The following is a 16,585-nucleotide window of genomic DNA, read 5'->3' as shown; positions in this document are numbered from 1 at the left end:
ATTTAAGATAAACAGGAAAATATTTGCTGTTTGCAAACATTTACTCTGAAGACTTTTATTATATTTTTCTGGCTTTCCAATTAGAAGGTCATGGATAATATAAGATAAATCAAAAGTAAAGTTTTCAATGACATGCCTAAAAATCAAATAATTCTGTGTAACAATATTATTTTCCATTCTAGTATAAATTCTGATGTCTGTGGAATTTGATTCCTACATGTTCTGTGTGCCAAAAATCAATATGGGAACTATATAATTCACTAACTTGCTAGCAATGCAGAACAAACTGCTTCCTATGTCATAACTAGAGCTTATATGCATCTCTCGCCGCAGTCTCTTTCCAAAATATTACCCACAACCTCTATGTCCTTCTGAGCAGATTACTTTTGTAGACATGTAAGGCATCTTCATGACCAACTACAATAAAAATATAATGGATTTGTAATTGTCTTTTGTAGAAACTCTTGGCAGAGAAAAGGGATAAAATGTCCAAATAAATTAAAGTGAAAACTGTAGGAAGAGATATCATTCAGGGTTATCACGCTATGCCTTTCAGATAATAATTTTTATTGCTGAAAGAGTAATAATTCTCTTCTTGCAATTTATATGAAACCAAGTTCTCATCATTCATCAATACACAAGGGATATCCCACACATTAACAACAGGCTACTCCAAGATTTCAGGGCCATGTTCTACCACAGCCTTGGCAGTCAGAATGAGAGCAGAGTTCAGCCTGAGGCCACAGAGAAATCCAGAGCAATTTAGCTAAGTGAAAATTTCCTTCTCAACAGAACAACGATAACAATAGATGCAGTTCACATCTGTGGTAGATCCAAAATAGATCCTTAAAGTGTAATTCTTGGGCTGTGTCTATTTTTGTCCCCCTTTTTAGAATATCTGTACAATGCTGTACTTCAATTTTTGCCTCTTTTGGAGTATTTCCCTCCTATTTAATTTGTCTGTAAAAATCTTTCTTCAATGGGGAAAAAAAAAGGAGGGGGGGAACCCCGGATAAGCAATACCTACTCTTCCAAATGTTATAAGGAACATGGCCTTTATCTGCATCATAGCAGCTTTTAAAATTCTTTACCATGTCCCATTTCCCATACCAGAGCTAATTTTTAAAATCTAGGCAAGATGTTGTTTAAAGTCTGTCTTAATAAATGCAAAATATTAACCACTGAAGGCCCTGTGATCAGAATGCATAACATGAAGCCCCAGAGCTGCTTCAAATTCCAAAAACTTTAAATCTAACCTCCAGAAAGGTGACACCAAATTGTAGTTTTCAGTAGAAAAGATGGGGGAGGGTAACATTCACAGGATGCAGTAATGTTAGATTAATTTAACTTAATTCACTTCTAAGTTTATTTCCATTTCTTTGTCAGAGTCCCACGCAGGTTTAGAACTTACTTTAAGAATGTTACTTCAAGGCCCACATGTTATATCTTATGAGATGATCAGATAACTAAATCATTGCACTGAATGAACTGACCATCTGCTATTGGAAGAGTTTATTTGCAATGTATTTAATAAACCCTTTGTTTTCAGATTGACCATAAGAAATCTAATGCTATTGTTAATACTACTGTAGTGGAAGGAAGTGAGCCTTTAAAAATGATAAGCCATTTTTGTACAGGGATCACACTTCTCTAAAGCAAGAACTTATTTGAATCTTACTATGACGTTATCATTAAATATTACCGGGCTTTATCCAAAGCTCATGTCATTTCCTGAATAAAATGGCAAGAAAATGTGGGTATCACCACTGAATCAAGTCATGTTGGTGGATTTTTGCAGTATAAAACATAACTGGGCAATGGGTAAACCTGTATGCCAATGACTATCTTCCATTTTTGAAATTGATAAGATTATGATTTAGCTGTTTGTTAGATTTATATCTCCCCTCCAAAATTTTGAGGCAGTATGGGTGAGATTCCCACCTACAATTTTTCCTCCCAAGAATCCTGTGAGGTAGTGTAGGAAGTTATCACCCAGTCCTCTCCCAGAAAAATGAAATATCCTAGGAAATATTGAAAAGGCAGAATATTATATTTTCCTGGATGTGAAAAAAGGGGGAAAGACATTTTAAACACAAAGTAAATTCCTGCATCTTCCCGCCCATCCCCACTTTGTCAATGGGCCATTAAGAAGGCCAAGCTAGTCCTCTTTACATAATAAAGAGTTCTCCCCTTCAGCTCCAGGGGGATGGGAATGAAGGCATGATAATATAAGCCTAACTGACCACATGGCATCTGAACTCAACAAAACCTGGATTCAAAACTCAGCCTAGAGGGGTTGCCCTTGCATGGGCCCATGTGAGTCTGACAACCAATCAGAATACATTTCTTACACAGGAACAGGAAACAGATAGGTGGGGCTGAACAGATTATAAAAAGCCCTGCAAGCTCTTCTCTTCTCTTCCCTTCCCTTCTCTTCTTCTCCGCCAACATTGAAGCATGTGATCACCTTTTCTGTTCAGGACTCAAGCCATGTGGTCCTGTCCACCATTAAAACCATCTTTCCAAGCAGCCTCCATGTCTCCAGTGTCTTTTTCCCCACTTGGAGCCAAACCCAGAAGGACATTTCTTTCAACAGTAGGCTGGGCTAAGAGATAGTGACCAGCCCAATCTCATCCAGCAAATTTCTGTGGCTGAGAGGAAATATGTACCATGGTTTACCCATTCTTATTCCAATAGCTTAAGGCAGTATTCCTCAATCTTAGCAACTTTTAAGTTCAGTGGGCTTTACTGGGGAATTATGGGAAATGAATTTCACCCATGTTAAAATTGCCAAGGTTGAGAAACATTGACTTAAGCGCCAAGCAATATTGGTTCTGTCATTAATGTTAACATGTCCTAAAGAACTACAAATAATTTTAAAAATGATGATGCAGCTCTTTTCTTTCTTCTGTGTCCTTCTAAATATCTGCTTTGGGGCTTTATCTCTTCAAATTTACAAAATGCATGTAAAAGAGGCTGAGGAATGTGCTGTTAACTATCTCAGACAGGGTACTTGAGTAATGCAATTCATCTTTAAAAAATAGCCTGCAGATGCACTTTAAGAGCTGTCAGAAAATATCTAAGGATATTTTCATGCCTTTTAACATTATCCATAGTTCTTTCTAATTCAAAGCCTGAGGAAAATATTACCTAGAGTCCCTGCCACCAACATTATTCTATCTCCAGGTGTTTAAAATATTTGTCAATAAAAGTTCAAGGCTCAGCACTTGCACTACAGTAGTGCTGCAATTACATTTAAAACATGAAACTATTTAATTAAAATGGATTTACACATTTGCTTCTCAATACATTTCTAATTGTCAGAGATAGGTTTTTTTTTTTAGTTAATTTGACCCAACTGAAAAGATCTAGCAAAACCACAGGATCCTAGACCAACAGTTCCCGTTGGCTTTGTGGACCAACAGCAGCAAGGAGGGGGACAGGGGATGGTTACATGCGAGTGGCAGGCGAGCGCATGTTCAGCTCCATTTGTGCAAATGGCAGGTGTGCACCCATGCCAGACACACAAATGGAGCTTTCCGTGCGCATGCTCACCGGCTGCTTTCGCAAGTGGAATTGCATGCACACACACACTTACTTGCCGCTTGCGCTCCCTGGTTCTGAACAGGATGAGACCTGATACTAGGTCGTGGCCATGAGGGTTGGGGATCCCTGTCCTAGACAATTGGACTTTTTAAAAATCTTCCTGTAAGAGTTGGGGAGGTGTTTGAAAAACTATCCAACACACAAAAGTGAAACATACAAACCTTATATGCACAAGCTTTTCTATGTTTACTGTCTTATACTATATTCTATTTATAATGTCTATTATTATTTATACTATATATTATCTTTACTATATTCTATTATTACACCATATACTATTACTTCTTCTTCTATGCTATATTATACAATTTTTGCTACAAGCATACTATTGCTATATGCTACTAGTACTATTACTGGTATACAACAGTATTTTACAGATTATAGAACGTAGTCTGTCTTTAAATCTTCTGTCTCTGAGACTTCTTCTATTGGTATTTTCTTCTTTATTAATGGACATGTAAAGCATTGACACCTTTCCAACAGTGTGTTTCACTTTGTTTTGCTTTGTCTCTTCTTTTTCTTCCATTTCCGTGAAAAGAAACCCCTTCCTATATTTGGCTGCTTTTTGGGGTTATGGTGGCTGATGCAGAGTTTGCAAAATATGCTTGTCTCCTCCACTATCTGTTTCAAGACTGCAGATTTTATAAGCAGTTTTGCCCTGCTGATGCTGGGGAGAAGGATCAAATAGGAGGGTAGAATGCAGCAGAGGTACCTGCAATTTTCCTAGCTGCTTACTCTTCCACAGTGACAAACCATAGGATGGGGTTGGAGAATTACTGATGAACATCTTGGCTATTGATTTAAAATAGCAGGACTCAGTAGGAAATCCCGGAATTGCTGGGAAATACCTTCTTTTATGTTGCCATCTGAACCTGATTTTTGGCAGATCCTAAGGGAAGAAGAAAAAGAATCTCACAGATGTTCTGATAAGTCACTACGGTAGCTTAGATGATTCTGAAAAGAATTTGAAATAAAATGTTCAATACCAGTTTGTTAATTGGGCTTCTGGGCATTGGTTGAAAAAGAGCAAGAAACGGAAAGGATTACTGCTTTCATGTTCAGTTTATGGATTTTTGGAGTAACAACTAATAATCTTGCCTTGATTCCTAAGTACAGCTATGATCTCAACCCTGATCCTCTAATCCAGGGGTGTCAAACTGGTGACCTGCAGGCCAGATGCGTCATGCGCAGGCCATGCCCACCATAGCTCTGCAAAGGAAACAATGTCACTATACATCACGTGATGACAACATGATGCCGCGAGTTTGACACCTGTGCTCTAATCCTTAACTTTATTTATTTATCCATTCATTCATTCCATTTGCAAGGTCACCTATCTTAACAACTAATGTATTAATTTATTCTGCTGTTAAAGTCAAGGGCCATTTCTCTGGACATTAATACAAATTATAATAGTTCCTAACATTTCTTCTCTAGCTCCCAATATTCCTAAACAGCATGGTCACAGTCACATCCTTCAACTCTTAAGTCCCTCAGTTTAAGATAAGAATAATGGAGATAGCCAAATCACCTTCAAGTTAGAAAAGAAGCAATCTCTACATTGTCACTATAGGAAGCTATAAGCCAATTCATTTGCTACTCATTATTGCTTCTTACTTTGTCTGGAAATCATGCTGATAGGAAGAAGATCAGCTATGCTTCAACATAGTTTGAATAATTACAGACTACATTGAGTAATTTATGAGTATGCTGTTTGCTTTTGTAATATTCAAAAAAAGCATTTCCAAACCAAAGGCCTGGAGCTCTTAAACCAACCATTTTGGTTCTTCATCCACTATTATAGGTTTTCCGCCCATTAATTTCTTTGAAAGCAATTTGAATTCTTGCCAAGAATCTGACAGAAGATTCAGCATGAGGCACTTTTGCTGTTTCTGGAAATCAGTTAATGAAATTCCCTCAGGACCCCAAATGAAAAGGCATATCTTTGACAGTTTAATTTCTGCTATATCCATTTTGGATTAGTTCATTGTGAAAGGATATTCTTCATTCAAAAAAACATAAAATTGTTTTTTTTTTCTTTCACTACTCCAGTATTTCCTTTTCTTCCCTTTCTTCCATACAAATTCTGATTTAAAAAAAATTATCAGGAGCCAAATATAGTTTAGAATTGATTTGTTCTCTTTAGAGAACACCGGGTCCAGAATAGTGATGTATTGAGGTTCTGGCATGGGTGTGTATGAGATATTGGAAATGAGATTTTGGGTAGACCTTGACTTGATTTATTATCTTGCTTTCCCCCCCTTTTAATGGATTGGATATGTTTTTCTTCTGGTTCTTGGATAAAATAAAGAAACCAAGGAGAATAAGATGATTACAATAGTAATGTGACATCATCTGGATTTCCCACCCCCCATGAGTAGGTGTCACCTGGCTCAACAGCAGTAACTGTGAACAGGATCTAAGCTTCCTAGTAGACAACCACTTAAGTATAAGCCAGAAGTGTGCTCCAATTGCCAAAAAAGCCAATGCAGTCCTAGCCTGCATCAACAGAGAGACAATAAAGATAAGATGAAATTTTAGTACTGCTTTATACTTCATTGGTAGGACCACACTTGGAATATTGCATCCACTTTTAGTCACCACGACACAAAAAGATGTTGAAACTCTAAAAAGAGTGCAGAGAAGAGCAACAAACATAATTAGGGTACTGTACGATGAACAGTTGTGGGAACTATGTAGTTCAACAAAAAAAGGACCAGAAGTAATATAACAGCAGTCTTCCAATATTTCAAGAACTATCACAATGAGGAGGAGGTCAATCTATTCTCTAAAGTATCTGAGGCCAGGACAAGAAGTACCAAGTGGAAGCTGAACAAAGAGATCTCCAATCTAGAATTAAGAGAATTTTCCTGTTAGTGAGAACAATTAATCAGTGGAACGGCTTGCCTTCAGACGTCATGGGTGCTCCATCACTGGAAGTTTTCAAGAAAAGATTGGACAGTCATTTGTCTGGAATGGTATAAGGTATCCTGCATGAGCAAAAGAGAAGACTAGAAGATCTCCAAGGTCCCTTTGAATTCTGTTATTCTTTACAGGTAATTCCCCTGTATATGAGGGTTCCTTCAGCGAATTTTCACCAGAACGAATGAATTCAGAAAGGATACTTATGTTAGAAATTCAGAACTGCGATCAAAAATAGGCCTCTGTAGCCATGTGACCTGGATTCAGTCACTGCTGCAGCAACCACCATTTTCAACTCTGTGACTTGCCTGGGCTGTTTGGGCTTAGGAGGCAATTTCCGGAAGCCAGCAGGTTTTCTTTTTTGACCCTGGTTACATGGCCAAAAAAGATCCCATGATCTTTGCAGCCAGCCTGGTTCCAAAAGTTTTTGTTTGTTTGTTTGTTGCTGCGTGTACGATCTGCTGCTGCCTGGGCTGAGAACTATCAGTAGTGTGCTAGAATTTCTCCCATTTTTTTAAAAAAATTATTTTGTTACTTTATAGTATAGTATACTGTTTGTAAGGACTTTGGGAACTGCTCTGCTTCTTTTTAAGTACTGTACTACACTTTGCAAACTACAGTATTGTGTTTGTAGGTACAGTTCTTTGCAAAAGATGAAGTTTGTCTGCATTTGCTTTGAAACTGCTTGTAGAAATGCTAGCCAACATTTACACAAAGCATTCTATAATGTTGTGTGCTGAATCTATTCTCTAAACTGCTGATTTTCAAATTTGCAAGCTATTTATATGAATTTTTGGATTTTGCCTGGAGAGGATTGTGCTGATCAGGACTGTTTTTTTTTTTATAAAGAGGTTTTAAATCTAAATTAGTTCTTCGGCTGTATTGGAAACAGCTGATCAGTGGAGATGGAAACAGCTGATTGGTGGTGGGCTGGAAGTAAGTCATATCTTCATTCATTTCACGAGACATTTGATTCAATTAATGAATTTGATTTTAAAAAATTGTAAAATTGGGTCTTATTCATTTGAGAATTTTTTTGACTTACGAACCTAATGGGCAGGCTCCATTAGGCTCCTACCTCGAGGACTACCTGTATTCTGTATTCAGTTTCTGAGATCACCCAAGATCAGGAGGTGCTGCCACCTGCTGATACAATTTTAAAACAATTTTAAAACAACATTCCTGATATAGCCTATCTGGTCCTTAAATTTCTGGCAGTAAACTAAATTGTCCCACCCTGCCTTGCAGAACATTCCAGCTGCTAACTGGAGAATCAGACTCTCCAGGGCCAAGGAACAATGGTATTCTGATTCTTGCTTATACAAGCTCCCATGGATTTGTCCCTGTGTTGCATGACTAAGCTATTGATATGTTACATAGCACTTAGCAATAGCACTTGGACTTATACACCGCTCAGTGGTGGGTTGCAGGCGGTATGGGCATATGGAGCCAGCTCAGAGCACCGGAGGGCCCACCCAAGCTCCTTATCGGACTTTAAAGGCTTCTGCGCTTCCGTACAGGCGCATGGGTGCCCCGAGCCTTCTAGAAGCCCAGTGGACATCGTGGGAGGTTGGAGCTGGGCGCGAAACATCCATTATGAAATATCTGAGTCACCGGGGATGTTGGATTTGCGGAGGGCATCGGAATGAATAATAGAGGCCTTCTGAAATGGCGCGGTGGCGACGCTGGCGCTTGAAAGATGCACGGTGAGCCGCTGACACCACCCCCTCCCCATCAGGGCTTGTTCACCTGCCGTCGTATAGTCTCTGAGAATTTTTACTATCAGGGGCTTGGAAGAACTACGGGGAACTATTTGAATTCCCCCCCCCCCTGTCGCTATGAATCACCTGCTCACCCCCCTATGGACTTTGAAGAACTGCCTAACTTATGGACTTTGAAGAACTGCCTAACCCCTATGGTGGGCCTATTTATTTTTAGCTACTTCTACCGATTTCTTTCCCCTTCTTTTCTCATTTTGTGATCTTAGTTGCCGTTCGTTATGATTTCTACGGGTAGACTTATTTAACATCTCAGCACCCAGAATCCTTCTGTAGCCCGGCGTATTTACTATCTACTATTTGTCATGTATGCGAGGTCTGACCTTATTTTATTGCGAGAATCCCCCCTCTCGCAGTTATGTCCTCCTGCCCTTTCTAGGACCCACCTCGAGGACGGGTTTATTAACCCAGAGAGGTGGAGGAAGCGCACATTGAGGGGTTTTTTAATAAAATCTTTTTTTAAAAATTGTAAGGGGTTCTAGGGGTGGGGGGGGGAACCGGTTAGGAGGGATGGTAGAGCCAGGCACTTAGGTGTGGTCGAAAGAGGAGGGAGCGGAGTGGGGGAGGAGAGGGAAGATAGCATTCCTGTTCAGGGCTCCTTAATACCAACAGTCGTGGGGAGGGGCAGGTGTGAGGACAACTTAAGAGCACGTAGTCGGTTGGGAGACCGGGGCTTTTGGTCATTCCCGGTCGTTTGTACCAACCCCTGCATACTAGGTGGTCAGGACCTACAGACCCAAGGCCTGAGACTGCTGTTATGCAATGCGAGGTCCGTTGTCAATAAGGCCCCCCTCATCCACGATCTAATTTTGGAGGGGGAGCCGGACCTCGCCGGAATAACCGAGACCTGGTTGGGCCACGAGGGAGGTCTACCCCTTGTGGAAATGTGCCCACCAGGTTATCGAGCATTTCACCAGCCTCGGGCCCAGGGAAGGGGCGGTGGGGTAGCTGTGATTATCCGGGAAGACTTAGAGCCGAGAGAGTTCACTGTGCCGCAGACATCCGGGTGTGAGTCCCTCGTCGTGAGATGGGGCCCAGGGAGGCAGTTGGGCCTGCTGATAGTATACCTGGCTCCTCGCTATACTTCAGCGGCCCTGCCCGAACTCCTTGAGCTGATCTCATCGGTGGCGGTTGAGACCCCCAAACTTTTAGTGATGGGGGATTTTAATCTGCCGTCGATGGGAGAAGCGTCTGAGGGGGTTCGGGAGTTCATGGCTTCCATGACAGCCATGGACCTGACCCAGTTAATTCAGGGCCCTACTCACGAGGGAGGCCACACCCTGGACCTTGTTTTTGTCTCTGGCCAGTGGACGAGTGATCTGGGAATAGGGGATCTAGACACTATTCCCCTGTCATGGTCGGATCACTCACTTCTCCGGCTGGACTTCCCTGGTGCTACCCCCCGCCGCGAGGAGGCGGAACTGGAAGGTATTAGATGGTTCCGCCCCAAGCGCCTGATGGAACCGGATAGGTTCCAGACGGAACTTGGGCCACCTACTGTGGACCTGACCCGCCCCCGAGTGGAGGACCTGGTAGACGCATGGAATAGTGCGACTGCCGGGGCCCTAGACCGGGTGGCGCCTTTGCGGCCTCTCCTGCGGCGACGAACCACCCTGGCACCTTGGTTTACCGAGGAGCTAAGGGTGATGAAACGCCACAAGAGACGCCTAGAGAGTCGTTGGAGATCCTCCCGTTCCGAATTTGACCGAGCACAGGTACGAGCATATTTGAAGACGTACCTTGTGGCATTAAGAGCGGCCAAACGTTAACATTGTGCCGCTCTTATTGCGTCTGCAGATAACCGCCCTGCTGCCCTGTTTCGGGTGACCCGTTCCCTCTTGTTTGAGAGACCACGGGAAGCCCCACTACAGGGCAGAGCAGAGGAGTTTGGGAATTATCTACAGGACAAAGTCGCTCAAATCCGGATGGGATGGACCCCTTTCAGTGGTTCAGTGGAGACGCCCGTTGCGAGTCTTGAGGGACCGCTTTGGGAGGAGTTTGACTCGGTTGCCATCGAGGATTTGGACAGGTTGCGTGGACGTCTGCGACCCACCACATGTTTATTGGACCCGTGTCCCTCCTGGCTTGTACTGGCATCCTGGGAGGTTACGCGCGACTGGCTCCTGGGCCTGGTGAACGCCTCGTTGGGTGAGGGGTCTCTACCGGCCGCCTTGAAAGAGGCGGTGGTGAGGCCCCTGCTCAAGAAGCCTTCCCTGGACCCAACGGACCTAGTCAATTATCGTCCAGTCTCCAACCTTCCTTTTTTAGCGAAGGTTGTAGAGAGTGTGGTAGCACAGCAGTTCCCACGTCACCTGGAGGAAAATGATTATCTAGACCCGCGCCAGTCCGGCTTCCGACCCGGGCACAGCACAGAGACGGCCTTGGTCGCATTGGTTGATGATCTCTGGAGGGCCAGAGATAGGGGTTGTTCCTCTATCCTGGTCCTATTAGATCTCTCGGCGGCGTTCGATACCATCGACCATGGTATCCTGTTGCACCGGCTAGAGGGGCTGGGAGTCAGGGGCACCGTCTTACGGTGGTTTGGCTCCTACCTCTCTGATCGGACGCAACGTGTGTTGACAGGGGAGCAGAGTTCGACCTGGAGGCCACTCACATGTGGAGTGCCACAGGGATCGGTGCTCTCGCCTCTCCTGTTCAACACATATATGAAACCGCTGGGCGAGATCATCCGTGGTTTTGGGGTGGGATATCATCTGTATGCTGATGATACTCAGCTATACATTTCCACCCCGAACCACCCCAATGAGGCCGTCGAAATGATGTCCCGGTGTCTGGAGGCCGTACGGGTCTGGATGGATGGCAACCGACTAAAACTCAACCCTTCCAAGACGGAGTGGCTGTGGCTTCCGGCCTCCCGGTTCAACCAGGTGCTTCCATCTCTGGCCATCGGGGGCGTCCAACTAGCCCCCATGGAACAGGTGCGCAATTTGGGCGTCCTCCTGGATGCCCGGCTGTCCATGGATAACCATGTAACAGCCGTGGCAAGGGGGGCGTTCCATCAGGTCCGCCTGATGCGCCAATTGCGCCCCTTATTGGACCGGGATGCCCTACGCACAGTCACCCATGCGCTAGTGACGTCTCGCCTGGATTACTGCAATGCTCTCTACATGGGGCTTCCCTTGAGATGCACTCGGAGACTACAGTTGGTCCAGAACGCGGCCGCGCGGGTGATTATGGGGAGGACTAGATACTCCCCTGTAACACCTCTCCTGCGCGAGCTGCACTGGCTTCCTGTGGTCTACCGAGTGCGTTTCAAGGTTTTGATTATGATCTTTAAAGCGCTTCATGGCACAGGGCCTAGTTATATGCAGGATCGCATCCTGCCCCACACATCCCTACGACCAATTCGCTCACACAGAGAGGGACTTCTCCGGGTGCCGTCCGCCAAACAGTGCCGGGGGGCGACACCCAGGAGCAGAGCCTTCTCTGTGGTGGGCCCAGCCCTGTGGAATGACCTCCCCCGTGACATCAGGATTACTTCCGATCTCCGCTTCTTCCGTGTACAGCTGAAGACCCACCTCTTTCAATTATCTGGCCTGGCTCAATCGTAATTATTCTTATTCCTCCTAACTGTTTTTAAATTGTATTTTAAACGTTAAATTTTAATTCTATATTGGGTTTTTACAATTGGGGTATTTTAATGCGGGTCTTTTAACCGTCTATATGATGTAAATTGTTTACCTCCTCCGAGTCCGTGTTCGTGTATTTGTATGTATGTTCTGTATGTACGCCTATGTGTTTTATATATTTTCTGTGTTTTATATGCCCCATTGTACGCCGCCCCGAGTCCTACTTGGAAAGGGAGCGGCTAATAAATTCAAACTTATTATTATTATTATTATTATTATGGTGCATGCAGCGCATGCGCGATGCTCTACGGAGCAGCTGGAGCATTGCAGAGCATCATGGAGGTGCTTGAACGCATGCGGAGGCTGCCGGCCCTGTTCCAACCATACCGGTTGGAACGGGATTTGCAACCCACCACTGACACCGCTCCATAGTGCTTTTAGAGCATAAAGCAAAGAAACACAAATACTGTTTTGCCTAGAAAGTTTTTTATACACCTGTGACATCAGGTGTTCCAAAAACCAATCTCCCCCCCCCCTGCTACTTTGAAATGGAAGATTTTCAGAGTTGTCCATTGTTTTCCACCGAGACAAATACAATTTTTTTATATAAAGGAAGAGTGACACCCAATGGTGGAACATAGTTTTGCTTCTATTGTCATTATTGTGTACAATAATGTCATGGCTGCTTTGTCCAGGGTTATTATCATGTTGGCAACATTGTGTTATTCAGACTGTATATTTAATACATTTGTTTCTCCAGCTTGGTAAGTTTACTTGGAATACGTCCCACTGAATTGATAGGAGAGTAATAACACACTGTCCTGAGAACAATTTTAATATTACCTCAATTTATTATTTATCAAGCTTGGATTTCAACGGCAACCAAGCGGTGATCTTTCAGTATAATTATTCAGAATGAGTAGGAAGAATTTACCAGATAGGGTAAAACTCAGTTTTTAAATAGAAGTATGGAGGTTTAAGGTCAAAGCACTCCAAACCTAAGAGGGAAAGCAATATTTTCAGCACTTGTGCAATTTGAAATTGACTGAACCTCTTTAAATGAGTCTTGTGGTTTAAGAACCCAACATCTAGGATTTCATCTCACCGAAATATACTTTCCACATAGAAAGTAAACGTATTGGGGGAAGCTTATTGCCGAAAGGCATTATCTGTATTATGTATCAACCTGTTGAAATACAGGTAGTCTTTGACTTACAACCATCTAGTTACAACAGCATTCAAAAAAGTGAGGTATCACTGTTTCTTACACTTACAATTGTTGCAGCATCCCCATAGCCCCTTGATCAAAATTCCGGTTCTTATTAATTAGCATTGTCCCAGAATCATGTGATCACCATTTGTAACTTTCCCAGTTGGCTTCCAACAAGCAAAGTCAATGGGGGAAACAGATTCACTTAGCAACTGCAGTGATTTGTTAACAACCATGGCAAAAAGGTCATCAAATGAGGCGCAACTCAACTGTGCTTGTAATAATGTTGTGTGCCTCCTGGAATCACTGAGTTATATATAAATATGCTTAATTATTTTAGCACTCAAAGTAGGTGTGGCAATGTGTTTTTAAAAGATAAATTAATTTTGATAAAGGCTTTTTTTTTAAAAAAATGACTTAACACCAGTAGTAACCCATAATTCTCATACCCTGAAGCAAAAAAATCCTCATAAAATGGCAAATGGTATTATCACCTTCATAACACAAATTCAAGAATCTGTTCTAAATAATACAATTTAACTCGTAGTTCATTTATAGTGGACCAAGCTGGCTAAAGAACAGCCTTTACTGAATTCTCTTCTGATTACCTTAAATTTTGCATATGCCGTCTTCATTGTTTTGCTATTGTAATTACAGTATTATTTGGTACCCAATCTTATTTGGGGCCTAATCCCTCTAATTTCAATAATATTCTCCATGAACTTTAATCCATTTTCAAGCCTGTAGCTTATATTTCCACTTACTAGGTCTCATCTCCAGGGAGTCTTGCAGAAAATGTGTTTTTTTCCTCTGCAGACTGGAAGACAATTGCAGAATCCATTATAATCAATAATGTGGTTCTTGATTGAGTTTTTCCTCTGAGAGATTTCTGCACAATTCATGCTGTATTTGGTGCTGGGAAATATTCTGAGAACATGAGTGTTCTGTACATTGACTCAGCTTGCTCTTTTCTTTTATAAATACCAGTCTTGGCTTCCTTTAAGTGTGTGCCAAAGGACAACCTTTATTAAGAAATCCAGACTGACTTGCCTGGCGTGCTTCCTAGGGCTGAATAGCAAAATATTTCTTCAGGAGGTCAGTAGCGGCATAATAATCCTTGCAGTCATTCACAAAGGAAATGTCCTCTCTGTAATAAAGATGAGTTCAAGACCCTTTTTCATAGGATTTTTTTCTGCCAACTTCGACTCGAAGTATTCTGTATCTTCAATTTCAGCATAATGAAGCCCAGATGACTTTTTAAAACACCAATAGCCTTGTCAACGCCATTCTACACCATGCTCAACAGATGGCAGTAGGCGCCATGCTATATCGGGTCTTTCCCTATTACCGAGTTAAACTACAAAAAAAAAAAGAAGAAAATGACATGCAGGCTTTGTTCTCCCCCTTTTCTACGTGATCAGCCCGTAACCAAAACACCCACCAATTACAGCACAGTAGCAGTAGGTTGGGACTTACTGCAGGGTTGTTATGTTTCGGCGGTTTCCTGTCTTCAACCTCCTACTCCCCATTTTGTCACAACCCATGCTAGGTTTTTTTTTTTAATCTGAGTCACAAAAGGAGCTGAGTCACAGGCAGCATTTTTCCTTAAGGTCTCTGCTCTTCCTTTTTTTTTTTTGAGGTAGTCAAAGTCAATACATGCTGATTTCCAGATGCCTGCATGCTTTGTTCGTGCAGGCCAGGGACAGGGAGTTGGCACATCGTTCCATTGGTTTGCTATTTAAACTACGCACCACGCGGCAAAATCTATACAGCGTTATAAAGCTCTTTCTGTACTCCCAGCCAAGCACGCCAGCAGTTAGGCAGCGGCATGACTTACGGCTTGCAGCTCCCTAGGGAAACTATAGAATAGCCAAATGGAGGAGGCAGCTTCATTTCGTTCTGAAACAACCAATACACATCTCAGACTGACCCTTCCCGCTGCTAACCACCTGATTTGACCTCGGTCGCAATGACTAGCGAAGTAATTTGGGACTTTCGCTGGCTTTAGAATAGAATATTCTTTATTGGCCAAGTGCGATTGGACACACAAGGAATTTGTCTCCGATGCATAAGCTCTCCGTGTACATACAAACAACCAAGTGGTAAGCCATTGATCGTAAATCATAGTTACACTTATAATTCATAAGATGCAAATAAGTGATAAATCATAATATACTAACAGAAGGTAGTTAAGAAAAAATGAGAAGGATAATAGTAATACAGCCACACTACATGGGTAAATATGCAGCATTTAGCAAGGAAACGCTACTTCAACCTCAAAACACTTTAGAATGACTCAAGCCAGTCTTACTCATGGGTTGAGAGGGGGTGGAGTTTTAAGAACAGGACAGGAAAAAACGTTGCCAACATATTTCATACTGCGACTGCCGACATGGCCTCTGGGCTTCCTTAGGCAAGCATGCGCCAGCCGATCCCCTCGTACCCAATGTTTGGGGCAGTCAGCAATGGCAGCTTGGAAATACTTTGAAGTGTGAAATGTTTCCTTTTAGCTGGTTTTAACCCGTTTAATTCCCTCTTCTCAGATTCCTGAGCTCGTCATTTGTGTGAGCTCGTCTCAGAGGCGCCTTTTCGCGAAGCTCTTTGCAAGCCAGATTCGGCGGATAAAGTGCCTTGGCTTGAGCCTTGAAACAAATTTGAGCCTGGAAGATGGGTGCAGTAGATCTGTTGCAGCGCTTCGCCAAGTTTTCCTTCCGCTCCTCCCCCGAAAAAACAGATCTATTTTTAATTGCATATGCTCAGGTCCCGAAATCAAAGGTGCAAAAGCCAACCTCTGAGCCTCTGTTCTCCGGAAGGGAGGGGACTCTGCTTAAGGTTCCTTAGAAAACGACGGAGAAAGCGCAACTTTGAGCCAAGAACGGAGGAGGCTCTTTATTGTTCTCTGTAATTAGGGTTTGGGTCATAAAAACCTGGAGGAGGTAATCGGCTTCTTTATTTGCTCAGTCACAAAGGTGCACTTTTCTTCTGATGACACCGCCCTTGGAAGAAAAACAATTCAATGCGTCCTGTGTATGCACAAGCACGCACTTTGCCCATAACTCTCCCCACAAACCCCACGGCTTGGTCCCATTTCGCAGCTAGCTCGATGAGGTGGTGGATAAGTGAAGGGCGGGACCGAAGGAACAACGCCCAGTTTGGCTCCGCTGCGCGTACAATGAAGGAGGAGGAGATGAAGAAGAAAGCCACCCTTCGTATCCAATGCCGCTCTTGTCTCTTGCTGCGTCCGCTTGACTGGCCAGGCTGGCTGGTCGGACTTTCCCCATTTCAGTTACAAACGAATTGTTCTCTCCCCTTGGACACGCCTCAATATCATCGAAATGATTCTGTGTGCCCCAAATAGAAGCCTCTTCTGCCTAATCTGTATAGATGCTCTTCCTATCAAGTGATAGCTAGTCAATATGCCAGACTTCCCTATAAAGATTGGGTATATATTTGCATACATACTCAATATGGAAATTGTG

General features: G+C 43.0%; 1 protein-coding gene across 2 annotated transcripts in view; it reads right to left on the bottom strand.

Moving 5' to 3' along the window:
* The window catches only part of EGFL6 (EGF like domain multiple 6), a 51,568-nt gene extending 35,911 nt beyond the window's left edge, over nt 1-15,657 (bottom strand). Inside the window, exons 1-2 of one of the 2 annotated variants that reach the window (XM_081949537.1) lie at nt 15,392-15,657; nt 13,871-14,463 (exon numbers count right to left, since the gene is read on the bottom strand). The gene's annotated coding sequence lies outside the window, so the exon portion shown is untranslated. Of the gene's footprint in view, nt 1-13,870; nt 14,464-14,582; nt 14,668-15,391 lie in introns of those variants that run through there. The other variant, XM_081949536.1, reaches the window with a different exon arrangement.
* Between the last annotated feature and the right edge of the window lie 928 nt (nt 15,658-16,585).

The sequence above is a fragment of the Natrix helvetica genome, assembly GCF_964273705.1.
Source record: "Natrix helvetica genome assembly, chromosome: 3".
In the NCBI taxonomy this organism is placed as follows: Eukaryota; Metazoa; Chordata; class Lepidosauria; order Squamata; family Natricidae; genus Natrix; species Natrix helvetica.
This window is presented reverse-complemented; position numbering and strand designations above follow the sequence as displayed.